Below are 7,007 nucleotides of genomic sequence, written 5' to 3'. Positions count from 1 at the left end.
TTGACGGTCTGGCGCCCGCGCTTAAATGCCAACTGGTCGTGCACACTTTTCCTGATTTTAAAACACTGGTGGACAAAGCCATTTCTCTGGAAAATGAGAGACGCAGTCTGGAAGATATCCGCGAGCGAAAAAGGGACCAGACTAATCATGCTCGCAATCACCGAAGCAGGATAGATTTTCAAAAGGGTGGGACACACAAATCCTCATCCAATGTCTCACGCCCAATCAAGAATTTTCATGCAAGGGACAAGGAATTCACCTATCGCCCCGGCGTTACTTGTTACGCTTGTGGAGAAGAAGGGCACTATGCCAAACAGTGCCCCAAGCCAAGGAACTCAACCCCAAAGCCGAACAACGGCGGCAACAATTCAGCGCCCAAGCGAAACAATTTCAATCCCAACAATAACCACAGGAAGGGTCATCTGAACCACGTAACCAATGAGGAGGCACAAAATGCTCCGGATATCGTACTCGGTACGTTTCCTGTCAACACAATAGCTGCAATGGTTTTGTTTGATTCTGGAGCTTCTCACTCTTTCATTTCGAAAAGTTTTGCTTTGCAAAATAATTTTTCGATGCTTCCTTTGGAGAAATCTATAATCATCAAGTCCCCTGGGATTCAGCAAGTTACTCAGAATTACTGTCAGAATGTGGTCATTGAGTTCGAAAGTTTGGAGTTTCACGCAAATCTTATTGTATTGGAAAATAAAGGACTGGATGTCATCCTAGGGATGGACTGGCTAACCACCAACAAGGGTTTTATCGACTGTTTCAACAGGACCGTAATTCTCACACACCACCAAGGGAAGACAATAAGAGTATCAGCCAAGGAGGGAAAGATACCCCGGCAACCGAGATTGAATAAGGTGGACGTTTCTGAGCTAAACAAGGTTCCAGTAGTGTGTGAATTTCCAGACGTATTTCCCGAAGAACTACCAGGCATGCCACCAGACCGAGAAATAGAATTCCGCATTGAGCTAGCACCAGGAACCACCCCCATATACAAGAAACCATACAGAATGGCACCATCCGAGTTGATCGAGTTGAAGAAACAAATAAAGGAATTACTGGACAAGGGATACATTCGAGCCAGCTCCTCACCTTGGGGATCACCAATTTTATTTGCCAAAAATAAGGATGGAACGCTGAGATTGTGTATTGACTATCGAGCACTTAACATGGTCACAGTCAAAAATAAATACCCGATGCCAAGGATAAACGATTTGTTTGATCAACTCGCTCAGGCCAAGGTATTCTCAAAAATTGACTTAAGGTCAGGATACCATCAATTGAAGGTACGAACGGAAGATATCCCTAAAACAGCCTTCACCTCCAGATATGGACTGTACGAGTTCACAGTGATGCCATTTGGATTAACTAACGCCCCAGCATATTTTGTTCACCTCATGAACAAAGTATTTATGAAGTTTATGGACAAGTTTGTCGTGGTATTCATTGACGATATTCTGGTATACTCCAAGACACCAGAAGAGCACGCAGAACATCTCAGCATTGTGCTAGGAGAGCTCAGAAAACACCAATTGTATGCCAAGTTCAGCAAGTGCGAATTTTGTCTAAGACAAGTAGGCTTTCTAGGCCACGTACTGACCCAAGACGGTATCGCAGTGGACCCATAGAAAGTCAAGGCCATACTTGGCTGGAAGTCACTAGCCAGCGTAACAGACATACGGAGTTTCTTGGGAATGGCAGGATATTACCGCAGATTTATTGAAGGATTCTCCACCATAGCCAAGCCTATGACACAGTTGCTCAAGAAAGATAAGAAGTTTGAATGGACAGAAGCCTGCGAGAAAAGTTTCCAAGAGCTAAAGCGGAAGTTAACGACAACACCGGTATTAATTGTACCCGACATACACAAGAATTTTGAAGTATTTTGTGACGCGTCCAGAAAGGGTCTCGGATACGTGTTGATGCAGGAAGGCAAGGTTGTCGCCTATGCTTCAAGGTAACTTCGCAAGCATGAGGAAAATTATCCCACTCATGACTTAGAAATGGCAGCAGTTATTCATGCACTCAAGGAATGGAGGCATTTCTTACTTGGGAATCGATGTGAAATATATACGGATCACAAAAGTCTCAAATATATTTTCACACAGCCAGAACTAAACTTACGGCAACGACGTTGGTTGGAGTTGGTAAAGGATTATGATGTTGGTATCCATTACCATCCAGGGAAGGCAAATGTAGTGGCCGATGCCCTTAGTCGGAACCCCAGCTCCGACGAAAACAATCTGCACAGCTTGAGGCCCGAATTCCAACAAGAATTTGCCAAGCTCAACTTGATAATGGTAGCAGAAGGCACCATATCAAACTTGGAAATACAACCCGACCTTGTGGGGAAAATTAAAGGAGCTCAGCCCGGTCACACCAGCATCGAAGGCATCAAAAGAAAGTTGAGTATGGGCAAGGCCTCGGAATTCGTCATAGACAATGAAGGAATATTATGGTATGGAGAAAGGCTCTGCGTGCCAAACATAGAAGACCTTAAACAGCAAATTTTAGCTGAAGCCCACACCGCCCCGTACTCGATCCACCCTGGAGGAACCAAAATGTATAAAGATATTCAGGAAAGATTTTGGTGGCACGGTATGAAGAGGGACATAGCCACCTTCATTGCATGTTGCGACTCATGTCAACGCATAAAAGCTGAGCATCAGAGACCAGCCGGACTACTGCAACCGAACAAAATACCTGAGTGGAAATGGGATGAAATAGGGATGGATTTCATTGTCGGACTACCTCGGTCACGACACGGGAATGATGCCATATGGGTCATCACAGACAGGTTAACCAAAGTGGCACACTTTATTCCAATAAAGACGACCCACACCACTCAGAGGCTTGCCAGGATTTATCTTTCCCGCATAGTTTGTCTGCACGGTGTCCCGAAGACTATAATATCCGACAGAGGCACTCAGTTCGTCTCAAGATTTTGGGAGCATTTACAACAGGCTCTGGGAACCCAACTAGCCTTCAGTACCGCATACCACCCACAAACTGATGGACAAACAGAACGCGTAAACCAGGTTTTAGAAGACATGCTGAGAGCATGTGTCCTCACATATGGAACCGGTTGGGAAGAAAGCCTGCCATACGCCGAGTTCGCGTACAACAATAGCTACCAGGCCAGCCTACAAATGGCACCATTTGAGGCTTTATACGGACGAAGATGTCGTACCCCATTAAATTGGTCAGAGACCGGAGACAGCCGCATCTTCGGACCAGACATGCTCAGAGAAGCCGAGGAAAAGGTCAAGCTAATCAGAGACCGACTTAAGACCGCTGAAAGTCGACAGAAGAGTTATTAGGATCAGAAACATCGTAGGGTCAGCTTCGAACCCGGTGAGTTCGTATACCTGAGAGTATCCCCTATGAGAGGACTGCAACGGTTTAAGATTAAAGGAAAGTTAGCACCAAGATTCATTGGACCATTCTGCATAGTGGCACGAAGAGGCATTGTAGCCTACCAGCTAGACTTACCCGAGGAATTATCCGATGTCCACGACGTGTTCCATGTCTCGCAATTGAGGAAATGCGTAAGCAACCCAGAGAAACAAGTATCCCATGAAAACATTGACGTGCAGCCAGACCTCACTTATCGGGAACGTCCCGTAAGAATATTAGAGGAGTCTGAAAGGAGGACCCGACAGAAGACCATCAAGTTTTTCAAAGTCCAGTGGAGCAATCACACCGATAGTGAAGCAACTTGGGAAAGAGAGGATTTTCTTCGGACAGAGCATCCACACTTATTTAAGGATCAACTGAAATCTCGGGGACGAGATTTTTCCTAAGGGGGTAGGTGTTGTGACACTCCAAAATTTTAATTTGGTTTTCATCAAAAACTTTGTTGGATTTTAAAAGAGGGCATTTAAAATTTCTTTTCCAGAAATCCTTCCTCTTAAAAACTTCCTTTGCTTTGGCAAGGATTTTATTTTTCTTCAAACTTTGGTGTTTGATCTTTTGAAACTTCTTCTCTGTCAGTTCCCTCTCAAATTATTTTGGGAGTTCAATATTTTCTTCTAAAAAGAATCTCTATGAAAATTTGGGATTTTCATATCTTGGAAACCACCCTTGACTTTGTATTTTGCCCATGTGGTAAAACCCCTCCAAAACCTCCCCTCCTCCTTGTAATCAACCTAAGTTCTCTGTCCCAACTAATCCAAGCAAGTTTTGGATTTTATTCTAATTATTTTTCCCCTCAAATCATTTCTGAAAATTATTTGGAGCCTGAGAGATTTTCAAAGCAAGTACCCTTTTGCATTTGAGTTTTGACCTCAAACCAACTCTCCTGGAAAGTCCTTTGTACCCACAACCCAGAACCATCTTGATCCACTCCTTCTCTTTTCAATTTTTTCAAAATTCAGTCTCTGCAAGTTTGGACCAGATTTGCCAAATTTGGTGAAATTCATATCTACACTTCTCCAAAAATTCCACCAAAATTCAGGCAGCCTACTGGAGCAATGAGTAGCCACTCCACCAAAAATCAACTCAAGGAAAAATCCCCAGAGGCCAAAAACATTCTGTCGAACACCTGAGCTGCACTGTTCCTTTGCAAATTCAGAAAATTCAGACTTCAGTGTCGTTTTTCGTCCGTCAGCTTCACTCACGCATTGACAGTGCGCTTGGCGCATTGCACGCGGCTTCTTCTCCCTGGCCAGCACCCCCGCACGCGCGCTTGGCGTCTTCCCAGCGTCGGTGGCGCCCCTGGCCGCCCGCGCCGGCGTGTCTTGCGGCGGCCGAACCCCCGTGGCAGCCGACAGGGGACGGAACGGCGGCTCAACGCCGTTCGGCGCCGCCCAACGCCCCTATGCACTCCGCGTGGCCTCATGCATGCCAGCGCACGCCCGTGGCACCGTCGCCGTGGCCCGTCAAGCACGGAACGTGCTCACTGCCGCCGACGGGCCCGCGCCGCCCTGTTCTGTCGAACTCGCCCATAGCACCAAATCCCAGCCCGATTAGCACCTAAATGGAACCGGTGGACCTCAACGACGACGCACAACTCCCTAATTACCCCCAACCAAGCCCTGCGCCGCCGTAATCTTCACCGGAGACCCCCGTTCACGGCCACCGCCTCGGGCCGCCTATAAAAAGGGCCCCCGAGCTCACCCTCGAGCACGCACCACCTCTACACCTCACCAAAGCTCTGCCAAGCCACCCGGAGGACCTCGAGGAGGTCTCCTCCCCCAACTCCGGCCACCCCGATCCGCCTCGGCCTCCACCACGATTCGCTCCGGTGAGGCCGTCTTCGGCGCCCAAACCCCGTTAGTTGCTCCCTCTAGCACCCAGTAAGCTAACGCCAGCATCAATTTGTCCTTCGCCGCTCTCTCCGACGAGCTCCATCCACGCCCGAACCACCGTCCGCCAGAGTTGAGACCGCCGTCGACGTGGTGCTCCCCGGCGACCAACACCACCACCCACCGTTGCGGAAGGACACGGTGAGCACGTTGGTAACCTCCGATCCCCTTACCTCGCCGTGGATCGCCGCTGGCGACCACCGCAGCCCTCGGGCGCCGACGAGCCTCGTCCCTCCCATTTGAAAGTTTAAACCTGACGAGTGGGACCCCACCGTCAGCCTCTCTGTCATTTCTAAGTGAATCGTTTTCTGGAAGCGCCTTCAGGCAAAATACGCTTTCCCCTCTGGGCTGGCGTATTCAAGACTGGAATGTTTTCTGTTTTTATAAGCTAGCCCCTGGGAACTTTCTGTTTCATTACAGATGAGTCCCTGGACAAAAACCTTTATAACTTTTAAACCGAAAAGTATTTTTGATTGATTCTTTTTCTGTCCTCTTTAAAATTTTGTCTAGTTTTTTATCAGATTTATTTGAAAAATATTTGGAATACTTTTTGTGCACCTCTTGGTATTTACGATAGCGCATATATTTTCTCTATACCGTAGATACCGAAGGAGGTGACGGAGCCGCGAACTTCACCGAGCTAGGCTCCGACTACTCTGAACCAGGCAAGCATGTTTGAACTTTTGATATGATGATTGTTTTGGCATGTTTGCATTAAGTGGTTTATGGCATGTTGATGAACATACCTACGATTGTCATGTTACCTGAGACGATGAGGCAAGTGAGTTTCGAAAATCCATGAGTGGATGGATGTGAGTATGCATGGCCATGTGTTGGCATGAGGATGGGTAAGATGGCAGTGTTGTAGCATGCCAGGCTTATGCCAGACTATGTGACTTCAATGTCAACTCGTATCATTCTAGTTCCTTTCATTCCACCTTCCCTGTACTACCACATGTTTTCCGCAAGGAATATGGTTTAGTAAGTTGTAAACCGCTTTCCTGGTACACACCAAAAAGGAGAGGCCGTGATGATGGTTCCATGGCCCTGGATTAAAGCCAGTCATCCGGTCAGGGGGCATGGGTGTTTCCGGTTGGGACCGAGAGGGGGGCACCCCTTAGAGCGCGCGTATATAAATTTGATCCCATGCTATTCGAGATTGTGATCTCCCCGTCTCAAAAGTTTTTCTTGGACAATGTCTAGGGTGATTCCTAGCATCGAGAGGTAGGATGGGTGTGTACTAGTTAGCTGTGTTTTCTTCCGAAATACCGTAAACGGAACTAGTCCTTCGTGACTACGGAAATCCGTTGACTGTGGGAAAAATTTTGTACAAACTCTGCAGAGTCATATATTCCTCAAAATCATCTATTCCATGTCCAAGATCGATATTATCTTATCCTGATCAAATGTCAGTTTTGATGACAGAGACTCCGGTGATTCGCATGAGTGCTAAGCCCGGTTAAATGATTATTCCTATGGATGGACTAACCCATTTATTCTCATGAATTAAATGTTTATTATGAGTATTATTTACTTGTGAATAAAAGCCCTTTCTGCGATGTCGCTCAGACGTCCGACTGTGGCATTGTTGTATTTTACTTTCTTTTCAAGCCCTTTATGTGGTGTCGCTAAGACGCCCGACTGTGGCATTTCTTTTAAAGCCCTTTCTGTGATGTCGCCCCGACGTCCGAC

The sequence above is a fragment of the Triticum dicoccoides genome, unplaced genomic scaffold, assembly GCF_002162155.2.
Source record: "Triticum dicoccoides isolate Atlit2015 ecotype Zavitan unplaced genomic scaffold, WEW_v2.0 scaffold53534, whole genome shotgun sequence".
NCBI classification, from domain to species: Eukaryota; Viridiplantae; Streptophyta; class Magnoliopsida; order Poales; family Poaceae; genus Triticum; species Triticum dicoccoides.
The sequence above is the reverse complement of the archived record's forward strand: the minus strand, read 5'-3'. Positions refer to the sequence as shown.